Source organism: Myotis brandtii, unplaced genomic scaffold (assembly GCF_000412655.1).
Source record: "Myotis brandtii unplaced genomic scaffold, ASM41265v1 scaffold1144, whole genome shotgun sequence".
NCBI lineage: Eukaryota > Metazoa > Chordata > Mammalia > Chiroptera > Vespertilionidae > Myotis > Myotis brandtii.
In genome coordinates this window covers 884,902-902,524 of record NW_005353944.1, presented here as the reverse complement: position 1 = coordinate 902,524, position 17,623 = coordinate 884,902, and the positions used below count along the sequence as shown (strand labels likewise).

General features: G+C 47.6%; 1 long non-coding RNA gene across 1 annotated transcript; it reads right to left on the bottom strand.

The window, feature by feature from the left end:
- Window positions 1-14,734: 14,734 nt before the first annotated feature.
- Window positions 14,735-17,288, bottom strand: LOC106727945. The gene is made up of 2 exons (XR_001364181.1): window positions 16,658-17,288; window positions 14,735-15,017 (listed from the first exon to the last, which is right to left on the bottom strand). It is a non-coding gene; the product is annotated as an uncharacterized LOC106727945 (long non-coding RNA).
- Between the last annotated feature and the right edge of the window lie 335 nt (window positions 17,289-17,623).

Below are 17,623 nucleotides of genomic sequence, written 5' to 3'. Positions count from 1 at the left end.
GAGGGATGCCTTGTGTCTAGAAGATATAGGCTCCTTTAACGAAAGACTCTGGCTTTGTGACTCCCCACCAGCCTGGTGGAAACTTTCTTAGACCTGCATTGCAGGTGCTCTTTCTCTCTTCTCTCCCACTGGATGACACCTGCATCTCATTTGAGGGTCTTCCTTATAAGGTAGCTAGTGCCCCTGAGGAACTCCCCACCTCTTTGCTCCATTCCTAAGTGATAACTACAGTCAAGTCCCTCATAACCTGTTTGGGTATGTGCTGTGCCTGATAAGGAAAGAAAGGTATTACCTACCAAAGTTGCCTTGAGATTGAGTCATATCTACTGGCAGGAGCTAGGGAAGCGTTCCTGGCACTGACTTTTGAAGGGACTTGATCAAAAGAGCCAGAATATAAGACTAGAGAAAGCAGAAATTCATTGACTCAATGGCAATTCCCCAGAGTCAGAATTTAATATCTTGGCAAGGACTCCAGGGGATGGACAAATGCTCTGCTGAATAAATGACTGGGCGATGCTGGGTGAAGGAGAAGTTTCCAAGCTGCCCTGGAAAGTGGCCAAGAAGGGATGAAGGGGCTGAGGGCATGCTGGAATGGGCACACTGGGTGAGGCAGAAGATTGACCAGTGGATGATTCCCCATAGGAGGCCAGAGGACACACCTTCACCAAGGCATTAGGAATACACTGGTGAGGGGGCACCAGCATCACCATGATGCTCAGTGGTGGCTCTGCTGTGCAACCCAAGGCTGACCATAGGCAGGGTGGTCCCAGAGCTGGACGTAGATGTCCATGGTTAGAATGAGGGTCCTGAAACACTAGCAGCCAGGAGGCTGTGCTTGACCACCAGAAGCCACAAGGCTGCAACCACCCTACCTACTAGTGAGGTCACAGAGGCAGCCGAAGAGGCATGACCATCAGGGAGTTGTGGAATTGATTAACAGAGCCTGGTGTCCTCAAGGGCAAAAAACAGGCTTCCAAGGAAGGTGCTGCTTAATATCTGCAACAACAACAAAGGCAAAAATAGAGTAGCAGAAGGCTGCAGAGGCTGTCCCAGTAAAATATCATAATCCCTTATGTAGTTTCTAGATCTGAGCCAATCTGCAGAGTTGAAATCCATTGACTAAAAAGGTAGAACTCTGCAACACCATGGCAAGCTGTACTGTGACAATAGTTGTATTAGTTTCCTAGGGCTGCCGTAACAAAGTACTACAATTAGGTGGTTGACAATAACAAAAATTATTCTCTCTCAGTCTGAAGGCCAGAAGTCTGAAGTCAAGATGTTGGCAGGGCCATGCTCCCTCTAAAACCTGGAGGAGAATTCTTCCTGGTTTTTTTGCTAGTTTCTGGTGGTTTGCCATTCCTTAGTGTATCACTCCAATCCTCCATCTTCACATTAACTTTTCCATGTCTTCACACCATCTTCCCTCTGTGACTGTCTGTCTCTGTGTCCAACTTTCCTCTTGTTATAAGGACTCGAGTCATACTGGATTAGGGCCCACCCTGATGAACTAAACTCATCTCAGCCTGGTTAAATCTGCAAAGATCCTATTCACATTCACAGGACTTCAAAATATCTTCTTTGAGGAGACACAATTCAACCCATGATAATAATTGCTCCCCATAGGTCTTTCACTAGTGAGTAATCACTGGGGAAAAGGGAAGACCGAGACAATTCAAGGTATATTGGACACATAGGGTCTGTGTTGACATTGACACTTGGATATCCCTGTTAGTGTGGAAGTCTACAGGTCCAGGCAATAAATGGAGTCCTGGTTAATGTACAGCTCACCGTGGTCCTGCTGAGTCCATTGACATCCCTGTGGTCATTTCCTTGATCCCTAAGTGTAAAATTGTAATTGACATTCCCAGTAGTTGGATTAGCTTCAACATTGGGTCCCTCGCTCTAGGGTAAGACCTATCATAGTGAATAATACCAAATATAAAACCATGAAAATACCCCTATCACCCAAGGTGGTAAATCAAAAATAATATTGTATTCTGAGGTGGCTGACAGAACTTTGTACCATCATTAAAGACCTCAAGTGTACAAAGTGGTGGTACCAATCATATTTCCATTTAATTCACCAGTCTGGCCCCTGCAGAAATCGAATAGATCCTAGGGAATGACTATAATCTACAACAAATTAAACAAATAGTAGCCCTGATCACAGGTGCTATGCTGGTCATAGTTCGTGGCATTCACTCATTAACCTGGTAATGTTTGCACAACATCTTTTCAATTTCAATCAAGAAAGAGAATTAGAGCCCTGCCTGAATGGCTCAGTGGTTGAGCATCATTCTATGAACCAGGAGATCATGGTTTGATTCCCAGTCAGGGCACATGCCTGGGTTGTGGGCTCAATCCCCAGTGAGGGGCATGCAGGAGGCAGCCAATCAATAATTCTCTCATCACTGATGTTTCTATTTCTCTCTCCCTCTCCCTTTCTCTCTGAAATCAATAAAAATAAAATAAATTAAAAATAAAGAGGAATAGAGAACCAAGATGATGGCATAGGTAAATGCTGGTACTCACCACCACCCACAACCACATCAAAATTACAAATAAAATACAGAACAACCAACATTCAGAATTGCCTGAAATCTGGCTGAAAGGAAGTTCTACAACTAGAGAAGTAAAGAAGAAAGTACGTTGAGACTGGTAGGAGAGCTGAGGTGTAGAATGGGCTGGTTCTACACCCATGTTTGTTTAATCAGGAGGGATATTTTAGCTGCAGAGGCCTCCCATGAGGAACAAGGAGTCCCAGCTCTACACCAGATCCCTAGCCCAGGGTTCCAGAGCTGGGAAAAGAAGCCTCTGTAACTTTGGGCTGTAAAAAGCAGCAGGAATGTGGCTGAGTGGCACAGAGGCTACTGGAGACCCAGAAAGTTACTTTTAGAGGGCCAGCACATGAACTTACATGGTCCTTCTCCCTCTAAGCTCCAGCACTGGGGCAGTGGCTTGGGAGGATCCAGGGATATACAGAGAAGAACTGGATTGGCTGGCATTGGCATTGGAATAAGAACTCAGGAACAAGAACTCAGGTGCGGCTTTCTCCCAGACAGAGGTGTTCACAGAAGTCATTGTTCCTATGCTGAGACCTCCCCCCATCGCAGAGCTGACTGGCAGCTATATCTGAGTTTTCATCAGCCTTGCTAACACTGTTCCCTCCATCCTGTTGATTTCCTGAGACCCCACCCCTCCAATTTTTAGCCCTATCCAAGCTGTTTGCAGCAGCTTTTCCATATGAATGGCCTGTCCTGGCTCAGGCTTCAGATCTCTCAAACAAGCAGCAGCTGGCATCAGCGAAACTCAGCACTAGCAGCAGTCTGCCTTGCTTCACAGATTGGCCTCGCCTGGGCACTTCCAAGCCCAATACAAATAGCAGATCTGAAGATCACTCTTTAGCTCCTGCCAGGTGGCCCCAAGCAGTAGTTGACTTTGCACCTCCCAGGAGGCCCCAGAGCCAGTGCACAGCTTCAGACCATACTAGATTACAACTCTACACATCCACGAGTGACACACTCAAGGGGCAGACTCAGTGAGCACCAAAGCTCCACTAAAGCAAGTCCTGCTCCATAAGGGTGTCTCCTGCACAGCAGCTGTTCCACTATAGTCGCAGCTATAGACAATTGGCCTGGAGGTCAACTCTTCCCAGTGACACCAACAGCAATCAAGGCTGAACTACAACAAGACTGTGCACACAGCTCACACAATTCAGGTGACTGGGGATGCTGAGCCACTGGGCCCTATAGGACACTGATTACACAACACCACTCTACCAATTCCAGGAGACATAACAGCTCTACATAATATAAAGAAACAAACACAGGGAAGCATCTGAAATGCAGATACAAAGAAACATGTCACAAATGAAAGAACAGAAGAAATATCCAGAAAAAGAACTAAATGCATGGGCCCAGCTGCATGGACTCATTTACCAAGGTTGCTCAAGAATCTTAATGAGAGCTTCAAGGGACTTAGTGAGACTTTCAAGGATCTTAATGAGACTTTCAAGAACCTTAGTGGGAACATCAAAGACATGAAAAAGGACCAGTCAGAAATTAAGCATACACTAACTAAATGAAGAATAATTTATAGGGATTCAACAGTAGAATAGAGGATTCTGAGAATCAAATCAACAAATTGAACTATGAGGAAGAAAAAAACACCCAATCAGAAGAGCAAAAAGAAAAAAGAATCCAAAAATATGAAGATAGTGTAAGGAGTCTCTGGGACAACTTCAAGCGTACCAACATTCACATTTTGGGTGGCCAGAAGAAGAGAGAGAGTGCAAGATATTGAAAACCTATTTAAAGAAATGACAGAAAACTTCCCCTACCTGGTGAAAAAAAAATAGACTTACAAGTCCAGGAAGCTCAGAGAGTCCTAAGCAAGAGGAACCCAAAGAGGCCCACACCAAGACACATCATAATTAAAATGCCAAGTGCTAAATACAAAGAGAGAATCTTAAAAACAGCAAGAGAAAAGCAGTTAAAGTTAGTTACCTACAAGAGAGTGCCCATACAACTGTCAGCTGATTTCTCAACAGAAGCTTTGCAGGCCACAGGGAAGTGGCAAGAAATATTCAAAGTGATGAACAGCAAGGACCTACAATGAAGATTACTCTATCCAGGAAAGCTATCATTTAGAATTGAAGATCAGATAAAGAGCTTCACAGACAAGAAAAGGCTTAATGAGCTCATCACCACCAAACCAGTATTACATGAAATGTTGAAGGGTATCCTTTAAGAAGAGGAGGAAGAAGAAGAAGAAGAAGGAAAAGGAGGAGGAGGAGGAGGAGAAGGAGAAAAATATGAATAAAATGGCAGTGAATACATATCTATTGACAATTGAATATAAAATCAAAATAAATGAACAAGGAATCTAATGAACAAAATAAACTGATGAATAAAATAGAACCAGAGGCATGGAAACATGGAACAGACTGATGTTCTCAGAGGGAAGGCAGGTGAGGGGTGGGAAGAGATTAAACAAAGATCTTATATGCATATATGCATTACCTATGGACATAGACAGTAGGGTGGTGAAGGCTTGGGGCAGGAACCAGATGGAGAGGGACAATGAGGGAGGAAAAGGAGGACATCTGTAATACTCTCAACAATAAATATTTTTTAAAAACAAGAAAGTATTAAAGCCTGGCCTTTGTGGCTCAATGGTTGAGCATGGACCCGTGAACCAGGAGGTCAGTTTGATTCCCGGTTAGGGTATATGCTTTGATTACTAGTTCAATCCCCAGTAAGAAGTGTGCAGGAGGCAACCGATTAATGATTCTCTCATCATTGATGTTTTTATGTCTTTCTGTCTCCCTGAAATCAATAAAAATATATTTAAAAAATAAAAATAAAATAGTCTGAAGATACACAGATCACTTAAAAAGCCCACAGAACATAATATCATGGTGACTGTAGAGAATAAAAGGTGGCTAGTTCACTGGAGACTTTGGGAAGATATATTCTTTAGAGGGGATGTGAAATAAACCCAATGAAGATTCAGAAGCCTGCATTTTAATAAATAAAGTTTTTAGGGATCCAGTGGTCAGGGCAATTCCTGAATATTTCCTCCAAAGCAAAATACAAATTGCTGCATCTTGCATCCCCTACCACAAAGAAGAAACACAGTGTTTGGTATATCTTATTTGATTCTGAAGGCAACACATTCTAGAAATATTGCTCCAGCCCATACACTGGGTGGTACAGAAGGTTGCTAAGATTGAGTGGAGCCTGGAATAGGAAAGAGCTCTGCAGCAAGTCCAGACTGCAGAGCAAATACACCTACCACTGGGGCCCTTATGATCTTGGGTGGGGGGAGGTACATGAGGCTGGAGGTGTCAGTCGTGAAACAAGATGCATCATAAGATGGAAAGGGTACAGCCGAGATCAAACCTGAGCAGAACCAAAGGGCACATGTAAGTTGCATGAGGGAGTACTCACCACTGCTGTACTAAGGCCCTTCCCCAAACTGCATCTATGGTCATATTGGGAGGGGTGCCCCATATCATCAGTAAAGCATGTGGAAGGACATATAGGAGTAGACAAGAAATCTGAAGATATCTGTATCACATGTTAACACCCACCAGAAAGTATCCACTGCATGAGAGTATTAAATGCCCAAGTAGGTCATTACAAATTACCTGGCCATTGGACATTAGCCCGCCTTCATCATTGGTGCAATCGACATGTAAATGGAGTGGCCACAGTGGCTGAGATGGAGGTGCTGCATGGGCCCAGCTGCATGGACTCATTACCAAGGCCAGGGGATCTACTGCTGCCTTTGAATGTCCAACCTGTGAACAACAGAGACCTGCTGAGGCCCTGATTTAGAGACCACTAGACTGGCAAATCTACTCCTCTGGATCCCTTCCATATTTAAAGAGCCAGCAGCTCATCTTACAGGATATATAACCATTCTAGGTATGGGTTCACCTTACTGCCTAATGGACCTCAGCTAGCACCAGCAGCCAAGACTGCTGGGATGCCTGATCCACAGACATGGAGTTCCACTCAGTCAAGCATCACACTGTGGAACCCACTTCTCAGAGAGAGAGGTGCAGGAGTGAGCACATGGCTGTGGAACCCACTGGTCCCATCATAGACCGCACCACCCAGAAGTTTCCTTGTGGAACGCTGGGATGGCCTTCAAACAGCGCAGGTGAAGGGACACTGCAGAGGGCATCCTCTGAAAGGATAAATGTCATCCTTCAGGACACATTAGTGAGAGACGTGTGGATGGTGCTGGGTCCCCATTAGGAATAACACATGGGTCTAGGGACCAAGAAGTGGAAGCAGGTGAGTATGGGCCCCACTTACCATCACTCACAGTCGCCACTGGGAAATTCAGTGCTTCCCATTAAACTAAAAGCAATAGCTCTGCCACGGCACCTTGGATTCCTGGGTCCACGAGCCCGCAGGTGCCCACAAGCCTGAACCCTAACCCATCCTGGCAGGGGTTAGTGACACCAGCAGCAGCTGGGAAAAGTGCTCCTTTTACACAAATGCAGGAAAGTTCAGGTGGAGCCCAGGGATCCCCTTGTGTGTCTCTTGGTACCCCTGCCCAATAGTAACTATGAATAGATTCTCCCAGCCACCCCATTAGAAGGGATGTGGACCCTTATCTGGGTCACACCACCAGGTAAGCCACCAAGACCTGCCAAAGTGAGTGATAAAAGTGAGGGGAGCCTTGGCTGGTGTGGCTCAGTTGGTTGGGCATTGGCCCGGGCACTGAAAAGTGGCTGGTTTGATTCCTGGTAAGGGCACATGCCTGGTTGCAGGTTCCATCCCCAGTGGGGGGCATGTAGGAGGCAATTGATTGATGCCTCTCACATCAATGTTTCGCTCTCTCCCTCTCCCTTCCTCTTTCTCTAAAAAAATCAATTACATCTTTTTTTTTTAATGTGAAAGGAAATCAGGCTGGATAGTAGAGGAGAAAGAGGATGAATGGTAGTTTGTCCCCTCTCCCAAGAGCCTTCCCCTTCTCAGTGTCCCCTCTGGAGAAGAGGCCCATGGGAAGCACATAGAAGTTGTTCCCAGGAATTGTATGGATTAGGTAGATCTGTGCAACACAGAGCTGGGCTGTGGAGGCCATGGAACATGCATCTTGAACCCCTGGTTGCTGAGAGAATACGGGCAGCCTCAGCTGCTGTGCCAAAACCTATCTCTTCCCAGCCAGTGACTGAGTGTGGCAGGGATGCTGGCCACTGTTCCCTGGAGACACAGAACTCCTCCCTCAGTCACTGGGGCTCAAAGACTTGTCATTGGTCTGCAAAAACTTTCTTAAATCTGCATCACAAACTAAGATTTCCCCTCCAGCCCTCCAGCCTTCCCTCCCTCCTCAGTAAGGGTCAGACCTACATCCCAACACCCTCCTCCGCTTCCCTTTGGCTTCCTCCCTGCATTAGCTTCCTGTGGCTATTATAAACAAACCAGCACAAACCTAGTTCCGCAGGTCAGAAGTCTGAAACAGATCCTCAAGCTGCATTCCTTCCTGAGGCTCTAAGGGAGATTCCTTTAGAGGTTCTAAGAAAGAACCCATCACTTGCCTTCTGCAGCCTCTAAAGGCAGCCTGCATTCCTTGGCTCATGGCTCCTTTCTCACTTCACTTGGATCTCTATCCATCACCACATCTCCATCTCTGACTCTGCCCTCCTGTCTCCCTCTTAAAAGGTCCCTGTGCTACATTTAGGGTCTGCCCAGACAGTCCAGGGTAATCTCCCTAGCTCAAGATCCTTAATCTTATCTCATCTGCAAAATCCTTTTTGTCACGTGTGGCCACATATTTACAAGTTCTGGGGATTAGGACATTGACATCTTTGTGGCATTATGTAGCCTGCCACATCCCCACTCCCCCAGAGGCATGTTCCCTAAGTAAATTTCTTGCACATCTAATCCTGTCTTGGCGTCTGTTTCTTGGAGAACCTGAACTGACACCTGGGTCATTCACTAGTGCCCCTTCGATCTAGGCAAGCAGGGTCCTTGGACCGGCCCCATGCATCACTTGGCCCTGTGCTTTAGAGTGCCCTCTCCAAACTTTCTTAGTCCTCCTCTGCCAGGCTGATGGTGCCACTGAGGTGGGGTTCCTGGGCCTGCCTGAGACTTAGGTGGACGGCAGTTCCCATTTCCTACTTTAGAACACTCTCCAATTCTCCATATCAGATGCTCCGAAGAGCTCTGAGACTTGTGCCTATGAGGTTGTCCTGGGGCACCCTTGTCAGGAGCATTTTCAGGAGGAGAACCGCCTGAGCTGAGTGCTCCAGCTCGCCTCCTAGGTATTTCCTCTGGATGGGTGAGATTGAGCCATCAGGGTAGTACTCACAGGCTGACTCTGGATGACTCTCACTCACATCAGAGACAGGATGGTTCAGTGCTCTCGGCGAACAACAGTCTATCACAGACCCTTGGTTTGAGCAGCATTGGTGGCCCGCACAACAGCTGTCCCTCCTCCATGTCCATGTCGGGCAATCTCCTGGGGGCTGTGGAAAGGCCTCTGAGGGTTTTCTCACCATCATTCCGTGTTGCCAGCGCACCCTTCCAGTGCAGGTCCTCTCTTGATTCCAGTCACTGTGATGATGTCATGCTCCCCTGAGGCTCAGGCTCTGCTGGAGGAGGGATGGACATTCCTTGCTGAATGGGACCCTCTGGTTGCTGCACCCAGGGCTCCTGGCTGTCCTCCCATTGCTGGTGGTGTGTGAAGGCAGGGGTGGAGGCACCATGCGAAGAGAACACATTCCAGGGATGTAGGATTAAAACCTAAAGGGTTAAGAGAACACAGGTTTGGAAAATAGGTTCTTCTACCTTTACCAATATACTATAAAATTCACTTTTTTGGGGAAATAATTAATTTTCACATGAAAATAATTTTTTTTCACCACACATCATTACAAAACATTTTTCTTGTGATGAGAACTTTCAAGATCTACTCTCCTAGATACTTTCAAATATGCAATACAGGATTATTAACTATAGTCACCATACTGTACATTACATCTCATGACTTGCTCATTTTATAACTGGAAATTTGTACCTTTTGACCTGCTGAACTATAAAATTTGAAATACATTTTACGACCAGAAGATGACTTATTGTTCACATTTTTGTGCATGCTGCAGGGACGACCTGGGATTATAGTCATCATCAACAAAGCATGGTGACAACCTTGAGAGAGTCAGTGGAAGCCAGTACACACAGATGCCGGGTAGATGAGGCAGCCTCCTGAGTAATGATATGACCACCATTAAATCCATGGCATTAGGAAGCTGAGGAGGCAAGACGATCTATATTGTTTCAATACAAACAAGCCCAGAAGAACCATGGAATCATGAGTAATAATCATGCTGCATGAGAGATACAATTAGCCAAGATTTTGAACAAAAGAGATGGTTGTTGGACCTGAACAGAAAGAAATGGTACCTGGACACTAAGAAGAATCTTTATAAAGACAGGACAATAAATAAATTTGTAAGTGTATCTTCTCTACTCATAACTCTAAATCAATCACTCAGTCAATCACTATGCTTCACAGGGGCCCATGAATTTTGTAATACATTTAAAAAATTTTTTTTTAATTTTTATTGTTCACTTACAGTTGACATTCAATATTATTTGTATTAGTTTCAGATGTATAGCACAGTGGTTAAATAATTATTTACTTCACAAAGTGTTTTTCCCAATATTTACAGTACCTACCTGGCACCATACAATTATTACAATATTACTGACTTGTAAGACATTACTAATAAAATTGCTTATGGTAGACAGGGGCTCCACAAAAATAAATCAATAAATATCTTCCTGGGGTTTATGAACATTTACCAAGTTCTAATATGAACAAGAATTGTGCTAGACATCATGAATACAAAAAAGAATAATGCACAATCCTGGACTCTATGTAACTCACAGTTAAAGTTGTAGCAAAGTGCACAGATATAGCCAGGGCCTAGTGAAAGGGACATAGCCAGGGCCTAGTGGAAGGGACATAGCCAGGGCCCTGTGGCAGGGACATAGCCAGGGCCGTGTGCCAGGGACATAGCCAGGGCCCTGTGGCAGGGATATAGCCAGGGCCCTCCTGGCAGGAACATAGCCAGGGCCCTTTGGCAGGGACATAGCCAGGGCCCTGTGGCAGGGACATAGCCAGGAGCCCTATCGCAGGGACATAGCCAGGAGCCCAGTGGCAGGGACATAGCCAGGGCCCAGTGGTAGGGACATAGCCAGGGCCCTGTGGCAGGGACATTGCCAGGGCCTTGTGGAAGGGACATTAGCCAGGAGCCCTATGGCAGGGACATAGCCAGGGCCCTATGGCAGGGACATTGCCAGGGCCTTGTGGAAGGGACATAGAGAGGGGAGATGCAGAGAGCACATGGAATATAATGCTCCCTGTTAGACCTCAGAAAGACAACAATGAGAACCACTCTCTCTGAGAGTGGTTTAATGGGATTTTTCAGCCATCTTCTGAGTCCCAGTTTCTTCTCCTTTGATTAAACTTCTCTTTGCTCAGGTCTCTATGGATCAAAGATTCTGGTAAGATACCTATGGAAGGATGGGAGAAACGCAGGTCTGTCTGTCCAAACAGCCTTCTCTGAAGTCACCAAAATGACACCAGAGAAAGGATTGCTTGGCCAGCCTCCCTCTGTTTCTGTTTTAGCCTCAGAGTCTGGGTGGAGTAATAAGGCACTCATGCAAGAATGCCCCCCGGCCCCACATCATCCTTCACAGTAAAAGTCTACATGGAAATAGAGGTCTCTCAGGGGAAGGAGCGAAGGGGAAAGATGAAGTCACGGGGTTCTCCTGGCTTTTCCTTTGCTTTGGGGGCAGAGTCAGCTGGGAGTCTCCACAAACATGAGATTTCCAGCCCATCAGTCATCCTACAAGCCCCACAGGCGTCTCATCATCAGGCAAAATGTGAGAATACCGAGCTGCAGGGCTGTCTGAGGACACACAGTATCGGGGAGCAACACCGGGAAAGAATTACCTATTATTTCATTTATATGAGATACTTATTAGTAGAGAAGTCAAATTCATTGAGACAGAAAGTAGATGGTGGGTGTGGGGGCTGGGAGAGAGGATGGGGAGTTAGTGTTTAATGAGGACAGTCTCAGCTTTACAAGATCAAAGAGTTCTGGAGGTGGATGGTGGTGCTGCTCACACAACACTATGATGTATTTAACTTATAAGCACTCAACAGTACACTTAAAATAGTTTAGATGTTAAATTTATGTTATGTGTACTTTATCACAATGAAAAAATTTGGGGAAAAAGGATGAAACACATGCTGATCCATGCTGTAGCAAAGGTGAACCTCGAAAACATGCTAAAGTGAGGGAAGCCAGGCACAAAGGTCACGTAGTATGTGATTCCATTTATATAAAAAAGCCAGAATAGATAAATCGTAGGGATGGAAAGCAGATTGGTGGTTGTCCGGCCAGGGGGAGGGGGAATGAGGGGATACCCTGCTTAACCATAGTTTGCTTCTGGGGTGATGAAAACCTCGAGCTGGAATGGGGTGCTTGTGCAACATCGTGAATGCACTAAATGCCACTAAATGATTACTTTAAAATGGTTAAGTTTATGTTATGTGAATTTCCCCTCCATAAATTATTTTTTCAAAGTACAAAAAAAAAAAAAAATGCCAGCCAGGCTGGTGGGTGTGAGTGAGAATAAAAATAATCAGGCCGGGGAGGCTGGGCCCAGTCCAGAGGTGGAATTTGCCCAGATCTTCCCAGCTCCTGAGGGTCTTCTCTGGGGACCTAACCACAATCTGAGCACAGACCCACCTGCTGGCTCCAGCCACTCTGTCCTCCAGAGCCACACATGGCAGCCACCCTCTTCCCTCTCCCTGGGCTCCTGCACTTACTCCTACAAAATCAGGCCTATTTGCAGAGACACCAAGGATGTAGCCTGGGTCAGAGCGGCAGTGTCAGGGACAACACAACTGGTGCGGCTGCTCCACTGAGTGCCAGCCAGGCGTCCTCGGCTTTCTGACCATGACCTCCACTTGGCAATGCCACAGTGGGCCCCTGGGGCATCAGGGCTGCGTGGGCCAGTGAGGGAAAAGGGGAAAGCAGGGCCGCTGGCTGCCCGGTGGGAAGATGAGGCCTGTCGGTGGGGAAGTGACGTGAGGGCAGGGAGAGGGTGGCAGCCTGAGGAAGAAGCTACTTTACTGTAAGATGTTTTGTTTTTTAGAGAGAAGACAAACAGCTGAAATAATTTTTAAAAAATCCTTTGGTGAGGGAAACACTGACTGCACATGAAGGGGTAGGGAAGGGCAGTGTGCCAGGGAGATGGTGGTGGGGGTGGGGGGAATGTCCAGATCTGGGGGGGAAGTCAGCCAGGGAGCCAGGGGAAAGCTGGTGTGTGGGCAGCGTTTGAAGGTGGAGGGTGAGAAATTCCAGGAAGTACAGAGCAGATGCCTTAATCTTCTAAGTGGGAAAGGAGGCAACATCAAAACTGACAGGGGGCTTTGGGGGTGGAGGCAGGACTGAGAGGGGAGGCTAGGTAATTCCCCGGTGGCCACAGAGGGCCTAGAATAGGACGTCCTGGGTGAGTGACAGCAGTGTTTGCCAAGCTTGCTGGCCAGGAGTGTCACCATGTGCATTTCCCAGCTCCTCCCCTGGAGATGGGGTCAGTACACAGGATGGATGGGACCAAAATCTGCATGATGAGGACAGCCTGAGGACGTACTTAACACCAGGCAAGTTTAAAGAAACGGTGAGTTAAAGAAGTGTTGAGCAGCAGGGAGAGGCTGGATAACAGGAAATTGAGGGGGATAATTCATTATCCTTCTCACAGCAAAACTCTGCTGCCCAGAGAGTTTGGAGCATTTGGAGAAAATGCCCCAAATGCTCCAAAGCCCATTTGGAGAAAACCGGTGGTGGGGTTTAGCCGTAACAGTGGGGTCAATGCAAGAGAATGGAATCTACTCAGGAGGGTGAGGTCTATCCACTAGGGAGGGGTCTTTAGGGAGAGTGCAGTGGCATGTCCAGGGCATGGGGGGGCGGTAACTGTGAGCAGTCTGAATGCTTGACCTTGGACCCACACTTGGCAGAGGCCAGAGTGAAAGCAAGAGAGAACTGACAGACGATGAGAACAGGAAAAGTGGACGGAGCAGGGTCAAGATCCTGAGGTCAGTGAGGATGAGGAAACGGGAGAGGCTTGAGTAGGAGATGGGAATTTCAGAGTTAAACATCGGGGAGTTTGCGTGTACGCATCACTGCTCAGCTGGGAGAGGCATATTCCCAGGCCACCGATTAGACCAAGCACATCTTCCTGAGGCAGCGTTTTACACATATATTTGGGGAGGAAATTATTTTTATATTATAATAAACACATTCCATTGATTCACATGAAATCGTAAGGTTTTTTTCAAAAAGACTTCAAAGACTTTTCTCTTGGCTGCTTCGGGCTGCACGCCCGGGTTCGTGTTCCTCTGTGGTTAGCGGGACTCAAGAGGAGACGTTTGAGCAGCGCTGCTGAGGAATCTGCCCAGTAAAGCAGAGACGCCGGGCCCGGCACTGAGAGCAGGGCCTCTCAGCAGGGCCAGCTTTGACCCCGTGATTATCGGAACTTCATGACATTGCCAATAATTCCATAGCCATTTATATAAGTAAAAATGGTTACTTGATGTGACCAAAACCTAAATCTCAGATTCACTTTGGAGGTCTCTCCCTCACCACCGCCTCCACCATATGGCCTCCAGGGGGCACTGCTCCCCCTTCTAAACTCTGTCCCCAAGACAAAGGCCACTTCTTGGCTTCCTAAAGCACCACTAAGTCAGGCTTAGAACAAAAAGACTTTTAAAAGAAGTAACCATAGAAAGACACATGAATCTGGGCAGTATAGCCCCTTGTCCCCTGAAAGGTGGCCCCAGACCAGCAGTATTAAAATCACCTAGGAGCTTGAGGCTTCCCTGGCCCCAACCAGACCTATTGAATCAGAATTGGCATTTTAACAAGATTGCCCCAGGTGACCTGAGTGCACACGATAATTGAGAAGCTCCGGTCTAGTGGGCACGATTCTGCTTATTGATCATCTGCCTTCCTAACCTGAGCGAGCTGGGACCACCTGAGGAACACCCTCCCCAGGAACGCCCTCTTAGACCCTCCACTCCTCAAAAATAGACAGAAGGCTTGGCCCTCCCAGTAATACCGCCCTGCCTATGGGCCCCTTTTTACTCTCAGGGTGTATTAGCTATCTACTGCTGTGTGACAAATGACCCCCAAACTTAATTTAAAACAACAAACATTTATTATCTCACCATTTCTCTGGGCTAGGAGCCTGGGCATGGCCTAGCTGGGAAACTCTGACACCGGGTCTTCTCAACAGGCTGCAGTGTCAGCAGTGGAGGCGGCTCCACTGTGGGCATTTCACTCTCGAGCTCACTCCTGTTGGGAAATCAGGCAGCCTCAGGTCCCAGCTGGCTACTGGTCAGACACATTAATCCTCTGTCATGTGGTTCTCTCCGCAGCGTTAATCACAACAGAATAGCTTGCTTCCTTCGGAGCATGAGCTCTGGAAGGGGAGAGGGCACAGTAGAGAGATATTGACAGGGCAAGCAAGATAGAAGTCACAGTCCTTTGTAACCAAACCTTGGGAGTGACATTCCATCACTTTTTTTCATGTGCTATTAGTTAGAAGCAAGTCATAGGTCCAGCTCAGGCTGACGGGAGCGGATTACTGGGGTGTAAATACCAGGGATCACTGGTATTGACAGTGGGGATCACTGGGAACATTTAGCCGCCTCCCTTGGGTAGCGATCTCACATCTAAGGGGCATGCCCCAACAGGGCAACATATCAGAATACAAGACAGTAACCTCCACCGTCATACGTTAAGAATGACAGACATCCAGTAACAGCAGGTTTATTCCCTCTTAATAGTAGTTTTCAGAGTGATTCCACAATAACTCACTTGGGGAACATTAAAAATTCTAATGGGGGGAAAAAAGATAAAACACCAATGCAAGTCAATTGAATCAGAAACTCCGGGCATTGTTTTTGTTTTGTTTTAGTTTTGTTTTCAATTTCTGGGCCGATTTCAGTAAAAAGATGGGGTTGAGAATTACTGTCTCAGATGAACAATTTCAAATGCTGTAATGCCAGGGCTGGGGTGGAGGTCATTGGGACAGAAGAAGGTGTGGGCTGGGCAGCTTGGGATTTCGATGGGTGACCTGCTGTGGAATATGGACAGGAAAAGTCAGGAGGGGATATAGGCCTTAAGGAGTCTGTGCTCATCTGAGAGGTGAGAGGATAAGACAGACGAAAGAGAAATGGCTTCACACACTGCCTTCCAGAGGTTAGGCTGGATGACTTTTGCAACAGTTAGGAAGAAAGGAAGGAAAAGAGGAGGGAGGCAGGGGGTGAAGGTAGAAAAAGAAACCTGTCTATTTTAAAAACTTGTCCTCAACTCCAGCTGATGGCTTCAAGGAAATGAAAATAGAAAATGAAGAAGACTGAACCAATAAAAGTGCCTTATAGTCTTTTATCCTATGTCTATAGACGTACAGAAAGTCAGAACTGGAGAGGCCCTGTAGAGTACCAGGCCACCTTCGTGTTATGAATGAAGAAAACGAGGCACAGAGGGTCATGGGAGGGGGCATGGCATTGCTGGGATTAGAACTCACACCCTTGAACCTGAGCCCAGAGCTCAAATCGCAGGCTTCCCACATGCACCACATCTCTGGGCAGGGTGGGCTTCACCCTTCCCCTTCACACCAGCATGAGAACGAGACTTACTGCAGAATGGGTCCAAGGAGATAACATGCCTTCTCTTACTGGGCACCGTGTTGTTGGAGAGTGTCTTTCACAGAAACATTTCAACAAGGGTGAGCCCACAGGAGGTGGGTGGTTCTCCGTTAATTTACTGTTTGATGGGAACAGCCACGGGGGTGATGACAGTCTTGAGGTCTAACAAGCTCCCTGCTTATTGGAGGGGAGGAGTCTAAGTCTGAGCCACAATCCGAGTCTGAGACAGGCCTTAACCGCTGCTCTGCCCTCGGTTTTGTCCACAATAAGACGGCCCTTCTCCAGGCAGGTCCAGCCTTTACCTCTCCTCCCCGCCTCTCCCTAATCGGAATCTTACCCGCTGTTCTCATCCTCAGGGACAGTCACTCCCCTCCAGTTGCCATGGCCACCAGCCTCACCCAGAGCATACCAGCCATGCTGTTCCCAGCCTCTGGCTGCCACCCAGGCAGATGCAGAGCAGTTGGGGAAGAAAACAGCCTCCTCGGAAAGCTGGTCCAAGGCTGCTTGAAGGGACTCTCCTCTGTCGGCTGAGTCTTCCCCTTCGGTCCTTTTGGCTGCCAGCTGTGACTGGGCGGTGATTGTTCCTGTCTCTCCCTGCACCGGCTTCTCGGGAGCCTCTGACCCAAATCTCCTAGCGCTAAATAAGGCTGTTCCCAGGAGTCAGGAGCCTGGCTGGGTACCAAACACTGAGAACTGAGAACGGCACCAGTTGCCGCCAGTTCACATCTCTAAAGTCTTAAGAGAGTGGTGAGAAATGCGGCCCGAGAGCTCTCCTGGAAAGAGAAATCCATGGCAGAGAAGCCAAAGAAGCACCAGAGGCATAGAGATGGACTCCTTTTAAAAACAAACAGAGACAAACCCGCCCGTGTATCCTGGCCTAAAGGACAGCCGTGCGGGGGGTTACGCTGGCCCAGGCTTGCTTCACCGCCATTGCAGCAGGAGGCCAGGGGAGGACCCTGCAGTGCATGCCAGCACTGCCAAGTGGCAGCTGTCGCTCCGGTGGACGACCTGCTTTACCCGGGTCCGGATTCTAGCCAGCACCCTCCGGTGAGAAAAGGCAAGGCAGAGCGCGGCACGGAAATGCAGAATGTTGTTTGCACTGTGCACTCCCTCTCCTCCTCCACTGGTGCTCACAAATCACGGACCCGCTGGTCCCTGCCCCGGTTTCCAGTAGGTGTCCACAGAGTTACAGAGCCTGGCCTGGGATCAGGGTGGGGGGCAGGGGTGTGCTCACAGATGTGACAAGGGATGGGGGCAGGAGAGTAGCAACTACTTCTGCTGCCAAACCACAGCAGTTCCAACCACCTTCTGCTGTCCAGGGCCACGGACCCCTCCCCCGCCCCTCCACCCCGCCCAAGGCACTGAGGTCCTGCCC